General features: G+C 36.9%; 1 long non-coding RNA gene across 1 annotated transcript; it reads right to left on the bottom strand.

The window, feature by feature from the left end:
• Positions 1 to 12,162: 12,162 nt before the first annotated feature.
• Positions 12,163 to 14,420, bottom strand: LOC127513995 (uncharacterized). The gene is made up of 2 exons (XR_007930540.1): positions 14,256 to 14,420; positions 12,163 to 13,278 (listed from the first exon to the last, which is right to left on the bottom strand). It is a non-coding gene; the product is annotated as an uncharacterized LOC127513995 (long non-coding RNA).
• Between the last annotated feature and the right edge of the window lie 1,992 nt (positions 14,421 to 16,412).

Below are 16,412 nucleotides of genomic sequence, written 5' to 3' on the forward strand. Positions count from 1 at the left end.
ATTATCTGACAACAAAAGGCGGCAGGGCCACACAAGCCCCTCGCCAGCTGCGTGAAGCGCCTCGGCGCGAGCCTCCGACACCGATAAAGAGCAACTTGAGTTTAAACAAAAAAAGTTACACCATATTTGCTCAGACTAACTATGATGAAAGGCAATGAAGACAAGGGCTCCTCATATAGGTATCAATATAAATATTACTGGAAGGTCAATTAATATGTAAATTAACTCCTCCATTTAATTAGCTATTTAACTATTTTCCGAGGCATGGACATATTAAATCATGCTTAAAGACCCCTCTAACTAGCCTCTTGACAATAGTGTGAGGGAGTCACAGGCTCATAAACCACCGGCTTGACCTATAAAGAGCCCCGAGTCTGCTAATTCCATCCCGGGCTAATTTTATTACTTGCATAAAATAACCATAGTGCTGCTTTGTGGCTGTAAAGAGGATATGGGTGATAAAACTAGCTGGGAAAAGCATCTGAAAATCTCCTCTTTACTAGTGTCCTCATTTATTATTCTATTATTCTTTGCCAGGTACCGAGCCCATGTGAAAGACAAATGACCTTATTATATTAAATAATTTGTGAGGATATTAACAGTTAATCACACATAAACATCATTTAAAAGGTATTGATTTTGCCACACTCTCAACAGCTTGTAAAATTTATGTCCAATAACAAGATAATAGATAATCAGCGAGACCGGGTCAGTCATATAGGGGACGAGGGAAAGGTGAGTCCACATACCTGCAGTGACCTCTGTGCGTGACCTCATGTGTATCTCTCTAGCAGTAAACAAATGTGCATCCTCACTGGTTTAATATTTCAGAAATATTTGTAGTGTGTTTCTTTGTGCTTAGCACTGCAAAATTAGGTTTTGTAATATTTATGTATATTCATATTGGGGGTGTGTGTGCCTATATTTGCTAAGAAGTACTGTGAGGAGGCTGTTGAGAGATCATGCATTAACAGCAGATAGCAGCAGAGGACACCACCAGAGATGCAAATCTGTCTTGTGTCCCTTTGGGGCCAGCACTGAATAGAGAGAATGCAGGTTTGCCGCTGGTCTCAGAAGTTAATCTCAGTGTGGAAATGTAGTAGATTCTACCTGAGGAGGTATCAAGAATGATGGACATAGAAAATAGACTATTTGTTATACGGCATAGGAATTTGCAGTGTTGGGGGTAACGCATTACAAGTAACACGAGTTACATAATCAGAGTACTTTTTTCAAGTAACACATTACTTTTAAATTTACAACAAAATATCTGAGTTACTTTTTCAAATAAGTAACGCAAGTGTAAACTTTGTAAACACGATGGACTAAATGTGAGCATTCATTTATTCATCTCACTGGCACAAAAACAGATTAAGTATTCCTCAAAATGAATAAAAAGAATGAAGTGCAACCCAAATATTCCAAACCTGCAATAATTAAATGTTAAATAACACAAATATCTTTTATTATATCACTTTATTGACCTATGTCTTTGCTCCTGACCTTTGATGATCCAATTCAACCATACAAATAAGCAAAAATGACTTTAGTTAGACATCACATTTGTTTAATTTTTTTTTTTTTTTAAGTAAGAGTATTGAACTTTCTTCACCTGCATCCTATTCTTCTGCAATCCAGAATGGCAACATAGCTGAGAGGTTTGTTTGAGCTGCACCCTGTACAGGCGTAAATTTGCATTTTCTTCAGCCTGAGGCTTATTCATTTCACTTTTGGTGTGAAAGGGCCTTTACATTTACCAAAAATAAAACTTTTTTTCTTTTGTTAATAAAAAACAAGCAAGCAAGCCAGCCCATGTGAAAAAAGTAATGCAAAAGTAATGTAACCCATTTAGGGAGCAACGCCATATTGTAAAGCATTACTTTTAAAAGTAACTTTCGCCAGCAATAGTAATTTGATTCCCTTTAATTGTGTGTGTGTGTGTGTGTGTGTGTGTGTGTGTGTGTGTGTGTGTGCGCATTTTTGTGATTTATGAGGACACAAATTTGTATAATGACATAGGTATTACACTGGTATTACGACGTAAACATGAAATATGAGGACATTTCATGAGTCCTCATATTTAAAATAGCTTTAAATACATCCTAAACAATGTTTTATTAAAAATGTAAAAATGCAGATTTTTTTTCTGTTATGGGTTTACGCCTATGGAATTTCCTTACTAAGATAGCAGAACAAACCTGTGTGTGTGTGTGTGTGTGTGTGTGTGTGTGTGTGTGATTTTTGGTTTTAATATTATTATAGTTTTCATTTTAATATAGTTCAAGGCGATGAGTCTTTGTAATAGTTCTATTGTCCCTTGTAGCATAATGTATCTCTTTAGAGGCCTCAGTGTGAAGTCAGGTTCTTACCTGCAGAGTGTGTGTGTGTGTGTGTGTGTGTGTGTGTGTGTGCGTGCGAGGCTGACACTGGTCTGGCTGATTGATTATGACAGCGCTATCTTTTATTAGCCTTGTAGTTCTTATTAAAATTCTATCTTACCAGGGAAATGCTGGAGCTTTGGCTAGATTAATCCAGCAGATTTATTATTTTAGCACATATAGATCGAGGTAATTAAGGCAGACACCCTATTTTTGACAGTTATGTTAAATAAGGTGCTGGATTCCATTTGGGTGTACTGTCAGTCTCTCAAATATCACTCAAGTTAACCATAGTCTTTCTTACCAAAAATACAAATCTCTATATAAGCATAACAATTTATATTTAGTGCATAATGCACTTGCATACAGTACATAATAATTAATGGTAACACTTAACACAATAAGGTTCCATTTGTTAAAGGGAGGGTAGGCATTTTTTAATAAACACTTTTTGTTATACTGGTTGAAAATCTCTTCACACCCTGATAGCAATCAATAATAGAAGTAGTCTAAATATTAAAACATGTACATATATCTTCTGTGGAAGTCACAAGACCAAAAAATGTTTGTCCAATCATTGCATTCAGTCTGAGTGCAATGATGCAATGTCCTACCTGCCTGTCATGGGAAATCCCTTGACGTTTAAAAGGACAAAGACAAAGATATCACTTTCCTCAGTGTACATTCAAACTGATTTTTATAATGGATATAATATTATGGACATCGACCTTAAGAATGGATGCTATATCAGATGCTGATAATACGCTCGTTTAGTCGATCTCTCTCTCATAATATCATAATACTCTACATAATACAATGACTCAATGTTCCTTCGTTACTAGTTCTAAAGTGACATTTTAGAATTAGTAACGGGGGCTTGGGCTCAACTGTTAAACTGTCAACTTGAGATTTGAATCTGTGACGGAAGGAAGTAGTTCTGCACAAAAGAGGGTTAAAGACACTCCGTTGTTGTTTTTTATTTATTTACTCACTTGTGTCGTCAAACTGTTGTAAAAATGCAATATCACACTCTTAGCTGTGCAATATGGCTGTATATCAGCACGCTGTGATTACCTACAACCGAATCACAGCCGTGCTGATATATAGCCATATCGCACGGCTACAAGTGTGACATTGCTTATATATTTGTTTTATTATATAATAAGATAATCACTAATCTCTAATATAATATAATTTAAATAAATAATATAATATAGAAATACTAAAATACTATAATATTATTGCAGTTGTTGGTGTCACAAATTCAAAAGACAAAATCATGTGCATGGATAAAACAAATACATCAACAAAAGCCTTATTGTTTAGATATATTAGAATTTTTTTTTACATAGCTTTTCTTATTCAGCATAAAAAACGTGAGACAAGTAAGAAGATTGTGACCATTGTATGATATATAATTCTTATTATATAAAAATATAAAGTACATAAAAATACATTTAGAGATAAAAACCTGCAGAAATATTGATAGAGGTTAGCAGACAGCATAATTCAGTACAGTTCTTCTATCAACAATGGGGAGGTTTTACTATCTTCTCAGGGCAGTGAACAGAAACTGGGCTAAATGAATTTGAAATTCACAGGGTTTGTTACAAGCTGGTCATAAAAATGAAATTTAATGAAATCATTTCATTATACTTTGTAATGGCAAGACAGCAGAATATTACAACAACATAAACTGCACCTCTTTTCTTTCTTTTAATTATGTAATTTGAATTCAAACTAGAGTTGAAGTTCCTAAACACAGCGCACTCATTATATACATGCACAGAGTTTAAGCACCTGCGGATGTGTCAGTCTGTTTCGAATGTGTCTGTTTTCCACACACAGTCTGCGGATCTGATCTCACATTTCCTGTTTTTATGCCAAACAACAGACAGGCCTGCTGAAGCCGTCTGTGGCAATTTCAGGGCTCGGACGAGTGTGAAGATGGCAAGTCTTTCTCTGCTCAGAGGCTGTGACCATTGCCAGAGCCCAGGAATCAATTCCTTCTGTTTACAGACCATTTCACAGCCCTTTACCTGCAACATCACTTGTGTCAGGCCCATAAATAGCCTTGGATATATAATGGTTGGATTAGCATAATGGTTCGAGCCGCAGCCTCTTGCCAGCACAAAAGGAAATGTCAACACGTCCCCCTCTCCACGAAAGCAATTAGAGGCCCATTATGCGGCCTCACTGGAAACATCATCAAGGTTAAAGACAAGTCCAACACCCCTCTGACCGCTCTTTTATTCCAGTCTCTGATAGATGAGCCATAGAAACTGAAATGTTGGTAAACAGTGGCTTGGAGTGCTCTCTTTAAGATCAGCTCCAATCAGCCTATGTACTCAGCATTAGAGAGGTTGTGTTTGTGTGTGCGTGGGTGCAAGCGTTGGGTAGAAATGAGAGTATTTTCTTAACTACAGCCCGGGTTAGCCTGGGGATGCTGAATGTACAGAGAGAGCGATAGAGGAAACTAAGGACAGAGAGAGTGGAACGAGCACATTATGTTGTTAGTCTTGATAAAAAGGCTAACGGGGCAACACTTCCACCTCATTGGACCTCAGTGCTGAATGTGAATTTTTTAGATAGTTTGCAATGATGATTACGTTCTGCTGAACCACATCGTTTTTGTATAATAGCGTGTTTCATGTCATGAAAAGCGAGAAATTTTTCTTGCTCACAAACATGCATTTAATTCTAATTAATTGTTATTTCTGTTGTTATTAATTCATTGTTATTTGCGCAACATGGGCTGCAGTGTCACTGTACTCTGTATCATAATATACTTGAGTCATGTATATAATATAATATAATACAATATAATAATATAGTATAATATAATATTGTAATGTAATATAATATTGTTTCAAGTATTAACCTTTTGAAAAAAAATTGTTTTATTTTATTAGATGATTACATATTTACATTTGTGCATTGTTTAGCATAATTTAATGCAATTTTTCATTGTATTTCTTACTAATATGCGGTTGGTTAATATTATCTGATTGGTAATCTGTTTACACACTATATCACAATATTACTGTACATACTGTGAAGGAAACAGAACCAAAAGTCAGCCCGTGTGGAAATGTAAGGATAATATCGGAAAAAAAAAATGTGCCAACCTTTCATTTTTCTTTTCTTTGTAATTTGTGGAGCAGTTTATAACAGCTGGCAAGGAAGAGTTAAGAATCAAAAGGCCTTGTAAGTATTGCCACAAAACTGCAAAGGCAAGCAAGGCCATAGAGCAATGGTTCATGACCACCTATCATTCTGTATGTGTGTGTGTGTGTGTGTGTGTGTGTGTGTGTGAGAGAGTGTGGTCAGCTTAGGGTGCTGCAGTTAGCAACCTAAAGGTCACGGCCTTCAGCACTGAGAGAAAATAAAACTCTGCTGTACTGATCAAAGTTAGGAAGAGGAAAAACACACAAATCATTATTCCCAGGCTTAAATCGTTTTGGATGTACTATCTATGGTCCAAATAACAATTGCCAGGCCTATACTGTGCTTTTCATAATTTATGTGATAAGCATTTAGTAGTGTTACTTTCTTAAAGGAATAGTTCACACCAGAATTAAAATTCTGTCATCATTTACTCACGCTGAAATGAAAGTGACAGTGTTGATATTGCTGACTACAACTGTTAAAAATCATTTTCGTTAATTTAAATAAAGCTTAAAAATTAATAACAAAATATAAATATTAGATGAAAAACTTAAACTTAAATTTAAATTTGACATTGTCGTGTCAACTTAATAAAATAAGTCGAAGTAGTACATTTACTTGAAATAAAAATAAAGCTAAATAGAATTTTTAAAAAAATGACAAAAGCACATAAAGAAATAAAGTCATACATTTTAGAATTAAGTTTAAAATTCTGTTGTTTGTTTTTAATGCTCTTAATGATCAAGCCCCATTTTATCTTAAAGATCTTCTTACACCTCTGTCATCCTCCAGACTTTTAAGATCTTCAGACAGGGCTCTATTATCTATTCCTCGCTCCCATCTGAAAACTAAAGGAGATAGAGCTTTTTCCGTTGCCGCCCCCTGTCTATGGAACCAGTTGCCTTTGGACATCCGCCTTGCACCTTCGATTACCATTTTTAAATCAAAATTGAAAACGCATCTCTACTCCCTGGCATTTTAATATTTTAATATTATTATACTTCTGTTTATTGTCTGTTTTGTTTGGTTTTACTCTGTTTTATTTTATTTTATTTTTTATTTTATTTCCTTACTCTGTTCAGCACTTTGGATAGCTTTGCTATGTTTAAATGTGCTTTATAAATAAAATTTACATACTATAACAAAATGACTAAAACTTAAACTAAAATGAACATTAAAACTAAAAATAAAAAAAAATCTAATGAGTTCATTTGCAAAAACCAATAAACGCCACGCTTAAAAAAATGAACTGACTGCTGTGCGTTATTCTCCACATATAGCCCGTTGTGAACCCTAAATACATTTTGTCAAAAAAGCCGGTATTGTCCACTGTCAAGGCATCGCGAGTTTATGTTTTACAGCAGAAACCGACAAGCGCCCTTGTTGTTTGTGTACAGAAACTGATAAGTCGTTTTAGCGAATCAACGCATAGTATTCAGGTCAGGTGACAAGGCTTATAGTCACTTCAAAAAAATGCGCTAGCTGAGGGGAGCTTCGTCAAAGCTGACTAAAAGTGATCGAGGATTTATAATTTCGACTCCTGCAATGTACATCATACATGTCTTACATGCTGAAACCTTGTGTGCATGCGTGTGTGCGTCTCTGTGTGTGTGTGTATGTGTGTGTGTGCCCATTTGTTAGTGTGTGAGTGTGCGTGCATTTGAGTGTGTTTTAAATGCAATTACAAAGGAATGACTTAGTTTGGTTTAACTCTGAAACATGAAATGTGGAATTATCTGCTTTTGCCAAAAAAACAGCTTAGACATTCTTCTAAATATCTCCTTTTGTGTTTTATTGAAGAAATAAAGTCATACAGCTTTGGAAAAATATGAGGGTGAATAAAAAACAACATAATATCAATTTTTGGGGGTAAACTATCCCTATAAAGCTGAACTAGCCCACTCTAATAATTTTGATCAATTAATAATATTAATAATAATACATTTTCAAAAGGTTTCTTTTTATTTTCATTTAGCTGTAAGCTTTATGATTCTGACAGAAACAAAGTGCTTAAGGTTGTCTCTTCTCTGGAGCAAACCATTCATGTTTGTGTTATGATCCTAGTTCCTTAACCACTGGATTACCACCATCCCACTGGTAATCCATTATTACAAAACAGGTGTGGTTATGTCGCACAGAACAAGATGATAAGTCACCAGGGTGTGTAGTATTGATTGGGGTCCTGGAGACTTACCTAAAGAGGAGGTGGGGGTGAGTGATTGTGTTTTACAGAGAACATTATCAGTCCCTCAGTGGCATTAGAGTCCTGTCCACACATACAGACACACACAGGCTGCTAAGTCACAAACTGACTTAGCCGAAGTACATCCAATCTTAAAGCCAAATTGTAGGCTGAAACCTCAGTGCTTGCTGTCTGTCCAGGATGTTTTTCATTTCTATTCTTGACCACATTTGCAATTGCTATCTCTTACATACCCAGTGGGGGAAAATGAAGCACTGTTATGTCCTATGCCTTTCTCTCAGCTTTATAAGAAAATACATCTCCTTTTTTTTCCCCAGAGTGTGTGTCTGTTTTTAATCTTGTTCACCTGTTCCTTTTATCTGCGAAGATGAAATAGGAAAGGATGACTTTGTCAAAGAGGCTGCGCAGAGCATTGACTGAGCACGGCACGCCGAGAGCACCAGGATGGATAAATCTGTCCATTAGGAGAATTTAAATAACTTTTACAGTTTTATCAGGGTCTATTTGTTAGGCAGGAGATTTATGGTCAGCGTGTGAGGGCGTCCGTGTTTCTGATCTGCCCTGTCTGGAGATTAAATCTGGATCAGCCCGAGGAGAGACCAGCTTGACTGCCACAATCCACAATTGGAGATGATCTTATCTCTTTAAAAATTGCCTCGAGTCGACGGCGGGGATGGGTAAGAGCCTCTCTCTCTCTCTTCGTCCTCTACATGCAAGCCGTACGCCATCTTGCTTTAGCCCTCCCCGGACGCTCCACGTAAACTCCATGTAATCGTAACTGATTCCCTGCACCGATAACACTCACGTAAAGCCTCTCTCAACAGCCAGGTGCAATCTGAGGCACGAGCTGGCCTAACAAGGAATTAAATATTTTTTCATGCTTCTGCCCCCACTTTAATTGATTGATGCTAAAAGTTTAGCTAATAAAAAGCTAGCAGGTGATCAGAGGCAATCCTGGATGCGTCCTCAGAGGGGAACAGGCTGGATCGAAAGTGACAGCTTGCATTTTCGGCTTGAGCCGGTTCTGTCATCTCAGGGGCTGGATGTGTGGGTCTGCCTCTTCAGACCAGAGCCAGTCTGAAACACACATGTACTGCGAATCAGGGAATCAATAGAACACTTAATGAACAATTAGGGGAACAGCTGTAGACCTGTCAAAGACCCATCTGTACATAGCTGGGAGTGAAGAGAGGGGAGAGAAAGAGGCAGAGGGATTTTTGGTGAGGATGGGGGTCCTAAATGATAAGATTATTGTTTATACTTGCACATATATAGGCGTATTATTACTTAAACATGCTTGTTTTGAATTTGAAAAGAACCTATGAATAAATATGGCTGTAAATAAAAGCTTCTATGCCAACTAACTGGTGCCTAATTGAAGAAAAATGAATGTTTTTAATGTTCAATTGTCTCTGATAGCAACTTTAGCGTTAACCTAAATTAGCCTTTAGCTTTAGCCTATATATAGTAGATAGTATTTAGGAGGTTAAGATAATAAAGGTAATAAATTTAATCATGAATTTGCCAAAAAATCGAAGAAAAAGGTTTGTTTTCAGTGTTGTTACTAAAGCTTTAATTAGCCTTTAGCATTAGCCAAATAGTAGATAGTGTTTAGGAGCTAATAGGCTAATTTAATGCAGATGGTAATAGGTAAATAATAAAATAGTACAAAATCACATATTTCTCACAGAGGGGACCGGACCACAGTATCACATAGCCCCTTTCTGCCACAATATTGAATTAATATCTCTCGCCCATTTTCTGTCTTGACTCTCAAGCTATTCATGATGCATAGAGATATATTCCCCAATGCTGACAAGCACTGTAAATGATGGGGATGAAGTGAGCCTCTTTGTCCACTTGTTAACAGGAAATGTCGACCTTACATGCCAATCAAAGGGAAAAATAGTCAACAGCGTACACACACACACACACACACACACTAGTATGCATGCACTGACACGCAAAAACATTTCTGTTAGATCGCTTCAGCCTTCGCTTGCCTCCTCAGACATTATGGATTACTGGTCTATGACTGACAGATATTATGCTTAACTAAGCACAAGTATCTGTACCTGGGGAAAGGAAGATTATAATTGACCTTGGACACCCTCGGTCGTGCTTTATTAAAACTTCATTTAAAAAAGACAAAACCTTGGTGAGGCAAGGAGCCACAGCTATAATGGATTAGATGGAAATCCATTATGCATCGCACACAAGAAAAAGTAGGGACGGAGACCTGCTTTAAAAATATATTTTTAGTACAGAAAATTAATGCCCCCACACAGGGCCACTGAATCATTTTAAATGGCCTTTTTTAGTATATAGGTATATGTGTTGAGAAGGCCAATATTTCAGCAGCACAGATTAATGGATCATTAATAGATAAATGTTTTTTGGCTTTTTTTTTCTTTTCGATGTAGGATGCTATTTTAGGACCTTTTGTGAATAAGTAAAGGGTATTTTGCATTTAACAGAATGTGTCTGTCCTGTATTTACATTCAGATTAAAAAAATACAAATAAAGTTTGTTAATGTTACTTCGTTGTCAACAATAACCCAAGGCTCTTATATTGCATACAGTCGGTTGACTATGTTTATAATGTAGCACTTTTTTCTTGTTTATATAGGCTACAACAGTTTCTTCCGGTCCCCGGATTTGATTGTTCAAGCAATGTTCCAAGTTTGCTGATATTTAGTCTAGCAGATGTCAGTCTGTGTATTATTGGAGATTTCTCCGTGACCCTTTCTACAAGTTGCATCGTTACACCAGTAGGTGGCGACAAGCGACAGTGTTTTTGTGTATTATGAGCAAGCCATTTTAAATCATCAACCCATTTGTTAAAAACACTGTGTGTTTCCGAAATCGCCCCGCATACCCTTTTGGAACAGCCATGGTGTCCGAAACCATAGTGGACGTTATCGAGTGCACGCATTCAATCCCATAATTCACAGCAATAACGAGAGTACAACCGATGTACACTCAACGGCTAGAGAATACCCATAACGTACTGTGCCGGTCACACCAAATGAATTCCCACGTCTCGCCAGAAGATGGCACCCGCAGTAGCTGAATCATCCATCCATCCATTTGTATGAATATCTATAGATATGCAATAGACATTAGCAGATGATTTTCATAGCATTTATCATTTATGTGATGTTTCTGCATAAGGATATTGAAATAAAAACCCAAACCAGCTCATTCTTTCTCACCTCTGAAAGTTTATCCCACCAATCCTGCTCCTGGAGGGCCACTGTCCTGCAAAGTTAACTCCAACCCCAATTAAACACACCTGAACTAGCTAATCAAGGTCTTACTAGAAAGAAACTTACATGCAAGAGTGTTGAGGCAAGTTTGGACCCCCCTGGTTTATCCTATTTCATCTGGAATTTTTATACAGTCATAGGCTACACAGTGCTGTGACATTTTCGATGAAAATGTATTGATTTGTTAGTGTGAGTGATGAACAGCATCGTTCCAAGATGACGGATGCATCGCCATGTCTAGAGCAATTGAATGTGGCTTCTACATGTATATATAGGCCTACTGTATATCTATCAGAGCCGTTAAATATGAGAGTTGCGACACTCTTTGATCTCGCCGCCACGCTGTCACGTGGTTCGTGTAGCTCTCAATAGTTCCAAACAAATCCGCGCTGTCAACCAGTTTGAAGGGTTTTAAGCGGGACAGACAGCTGTAGCTATATTTGCAGCAATTATCGGTAAATATTGACGCATAATATACATTGATTATTACGTTGACACTTACATTACATACATGTAATAGCCTTTTTTTCCTGGGGAGTGGCGGAAACACAGCATTAATCAGTTTTTGTGTTTAATTTTGAAGGGAAGAGGGGCTGCTCCCATAACGTAAAATACAGCAACTACTTGTATTTGTAGCATTTTTTTTTTCGGTAAATATTAACGCATAATATTGATTAAATATTGAATAAAATTGATTACTACATTGTGTACACTTACAGTAGCGTATTGTATCTGGAGAGTGATAGAGAGACGGCATTATCGTTAACAGTGTGGTCTGTTAAAATGTAAAGGTAACTGGAGAGATGGTTACTTAGTGAATTAACAATGTTCCTAAATACGATCCATAACATTAACATTTCTGTTAACTGGATTCATTTCAGTATGGCTAATGTACCCCTTCATCCTGACCTTCCCTATAGGCTAAACCATTTGTATGTATGTTTTATATCTCATGCAAATAAAGCCCTTTGAATTGAATTAATTTTTTGTTTAATTTTAGAGGGAAGTGGGGCTGCTCCCATAAGGTATACATTTACCGCATGTACTGTATATATTTTTCTCGTGCTTCTAAGGTCATAATTACTAACATCCTAATGTTGTGTTATGTTAAGATACATTCAAATGAACATGCACAACAAGTGAATATCAATGAATGAAGCTGCTCAGTTTAAGTCAAGAAAGAAGTTTGGTCAACAGTGAAAAATATACAAGGCAAACAATTGCATTCAACAAAACATTTAATTATATATTATATCCAGGGAGAGGGTAGGTAAGTTTTCCTTGAATGTTCTGTCTTCAAAGAAACTCATTTGACTTCCTACAGGGAGAGAAAGATGGCAGAAAGCAGGCCAGAAAAGGAATATAAGTGTTCACAATATCCATTACATTCTTCCAGCGCAGCTGTAGGATGATCTGGAGACCTGCTGGTGAATCGAGAATCAGTCAAATGCTTATCCATACATTGATAACAAAAGCATTCAAACTCCACACTATAGTAATGCTATATACTTGAATTTTTGGGTGAGAGCATTCCACTGCCAGAAGCAGACTGTGGGCCTGTTTCCACCTGGTATTAAGATGCGTTTTGGCTGATCGGATCACAAGTGGACAACATTAAATACAGGTGTAAACAGGGTCTAAAACAGTTTAAGTTTATCCACTTTCGACCACTTCCAGAAGTAGACTCAAATGCATTCGACCGGACTGCTTTCGTAGTGTAAACGCTCATGTTTACTCTACTCTCCATCTACTGACCTAATGTGTAAACATTATGGGAAGCACTCGAGTCAGACAGGATTTAAACTTTGTTGGCTGAAGACCAAAGTTTGGTTCAAAGATGAAAAACGTACCAAGCACAATGTTCTCTCACCATTACTGATTTCTAACACACACTCACAGCATTCGGCTGGTCTCACGGCTGTCAGAGCAGAAGCGAACACTGATGCTCTCAATATGTTTTCCTGTCATCTCTGGGTGCGTTCATATGTAAACTGCTTAAGCTTATTTTGTCCATTAGATTGAAAGATCTGTAAAAACCCATACATTTACCCACCCCCTCAAAGAAATCAGGACAGAAGTGGTTGAAAGAGGACAAAACAGATGGATTAAAACACCAGGTGTAAACATGTATGTGTCTCCGTCGTCCACTTATGATCCGATCGACCAAAATGCATGTTAACTTCAGGTGGAAACAGCCTGTGTCAGAGCCCAGAGGAGACCGGGTCTGGAGTTGAGTCAAGCCTGTTGCTGCTGGACAGACCTGGGAGTTGTAAAGAAAGAGGAAACAGTATTAAGGTTAATACATTGAAGGACAGATTAAATACACTTTTCCCAAACATTTTCATGAGGTTGACATTACAGAAGTGAGAGCACACACCTACAGTTAGGTCCATAACTATTTGGACATTTGTCATGATTTCTGTTATTTTGGCTCTGTACTTTAGTACAGATTTTGAAATTAAATGAGAAAAAAAAAAAAAACTATATACAAACCACTATTGTTATTCAATTTATTCTTCCACACAATAACATTATGGAAGAAGCTGGGTGATTATTTAGCTAATCCAAGAAGTTATGCAAATAAGGGAAAAGATAATTTTTTTTTATGCTGTCATAGAGGTGTAAATTTAATGGTGATTTAGCATTGAGGTCATAGTTTGTGGGGGTGTTTTGTTGCTTCATATCCAGATGTGTTTAATATTCTGGCCACCTCATGTGTGTAAATAAGAAACCCATCTGAACACAATGTAGAGCAACATCACCTTTAACTATTACCTCAGTATTGAATTTACACATTTCTGGCTGATTATACACATTAAAGTAGAATTCCTGGCAGAGCTGTTGTATTGAATTACATTAGATTGTAAAGGTGTTCCTAATATAGTGGCCACTAAGTGTATGCAGCCTTCTTACGGTGTTATTCTCTGGTACTTTAATGAACTGGCAACTAAGTGTTGCTAACATTAACAACAAATCTAATAACCGAAGATAAACGTTGTTTGACAACGAACTTGTAAAGGTACGTAGGAATGTAGCCCAACTGACTTCAGGTTATGGTAGCTAAAGTTAGTGAAGTGTTGGTCACTTAAGCTAGCTGCAATTAGAGTCTAACAAACGTTATTATCTTCCAATAAACATTAACTAAAGCTGGTTACATAAAATACAACTATTGACTAGATTCATGAGGTCAGGTAATGCGTTCAAATGTCAAAAAATGCAGTAATTTCATCAACTTACCAGCGAGCAAACTTCAGAGTCACTGAAAATGAATGGGGTTCAGTGCTGGAACTATCAGTGTTTGGAACTATCGGCTGCTCCACGACACGCGTTACTTCCGCATTCCAAAGTTCCTATGGAGGTCTATGGGAGTGTCGCAACTCTGTTTTTCAACGGCTCTGATATCTATATACGTGTCTATGTCTGACTATTAGCAATTTATTAGCATTTTAATTAAAATATTAAGCAAATTCAAAATTTATTAATAAATTGCCATTCTATAAAGAAAGACTAAGACATTGACTCTGACATGTAAAGAAAGTTTAATAGTTGCTCTATTGCAGTGCTTATCAAACTCCGGGCCCCCATTGTCCTCAACAATATTCATAGCCCCCATGATTTTTCCAGTTGTTCATGATTTACTGGATTAAGAATAAAGATTTAAAAATACATTTTTGCGCACAATTTTTACTACATGAAATATTTAGTTTGACATAAGTTGAAAATTGTGTCATAAAAATGTCCATGGAGTTGAAAGATTTTATTAATTTACATGACTTTTCAAGTCTAGAAACCCAGCTTTTAAAAATTAACAGTATCTAGGAACCTTGATTCTTCAAAACAAAAAAAAAAAAAAAAGGTTAAAGGCACAATGTGTAAGATTTTTGGATTAAAATATCCAAAAAACCACTAGAACAATATTATAGATTTTGTTGACTTGTGTACTTACATTATCCCAAATGTTTCCAAGAATGTTTAAATCTAGAGAAATAAGAAATTATAACCAGGACACGGACTGTGCCTGTGCGTCGCCTATCAATAACATCATATCCGTGTTACCCTTGGTTCCCGGTTTTATTTTGTAGAAACCATGGAAACACCAAAGACGCTTTAATATATTATGTTATTAATATATTTAATATATTAGACAGGTGAGCAACTGTTTGGATGGATACATTCATTGACAGAAAACTAATCATGTTATATAGCTCAACACAGTAGGTTTTATTGTTTAAATCTTGTTTTCTTGATTTACAGCAAGTACCATGTTTTACCATGTCTAATATCGATCTAGCTTACTGCAGTGTGCAACAAGTGTCTCATAGTAGCCGCCGAGCGAACGCAGAGTAGCACTATAACAACTTTCAACACACAAATGTATCTACTATGATAAAACAGCACTGCTTTACCCCACATACGCTTGACCGGAAGAAGCGAAAACAGCAACTGCGGCATACAGTGTTATATATTTACTACAGTACATACTACAGTAAAGTTAATAATCCATGAACGTGATTTCTGCCCGATTCTTTTCAACTGGCTGTAGACATGAAGACAACATCTCCCATGATTCCGCGAATTCAAGGCATCATCAAGCTACGCCTTTGTTTTGAATAAGCAACCTCTAGTGGTGAAAATTTACATAGCGTGCCATTAAGGGGTGAATTAAAATAAGGAATATATTTACAGTAGTTGTTTTAACTTTTTTTTAATGCTTTTTTTTTTCTTATTTAATGCTTGTGGACCCTTAGTGGGCCCCAGGCCCCTGGTTGAGAACCAACTGCTCTATAGGTGCTGCAAACTGATATACACAGTGGCTGAAGTGATCGAGTGAACATTTTAGCATCTCAAATGTTTATGTTTACAATCACCCATAGCACTTTATAGGCTAAAAGAACAATATATCATTATCTCTCTCTGTTTTCCCTTTATTGCAAAGGTTTCATTGTGACATCAAGTGGACATTTTGCAGACAGTGATTAAGTTTATTCACTGTTGCAATTATGGTCATTTCCCTGTTAATTAATGGGAGACTTTTACAGTGTCTTGTTTCCTTATGGAGCCTGAGATAATGAGACAAGCAACGTGATTTCATCTGTACTTCTGGGAAAAGAATTTCACTCCTAACTTGGACTAAAATGCACACCTTGGATATGTTTTTATGACTGTAAAGATACACTGGATGACAAAAGCTTGTCTGTGAGACAGATGTTGTGCTTCTCTGTGGTGTAAAGTGTCTCCTCTCATTGGAATGAATGTCTGTGTGTGCATTAGCGATACTCCTCTCCAACCCCCTCCAAAGCCTCCATCTCAACAGTGAAGCACACATAGCTGACTCGACAGGCTCAACAGCAGGCAATATCCACTGCTTTCAAGCCTTTGCTCCCGCCAGCTCTG

Source organism: Ctenopharyngodon idella, chromosome 6 (assembly GCF_019924925.1).
Source record: "Ctenopharyngodon idella isolate HZGC_01 chromosome 6, HZGC01, whole genome shotgun sequence".
Lineage (NCBI taxonomy): Eukaryota > Metazoa > Chordata > Actinopteri > Cypriniformes > Xenocyprididae > Ctenopharyngodon > Ctenopharyngodon idella.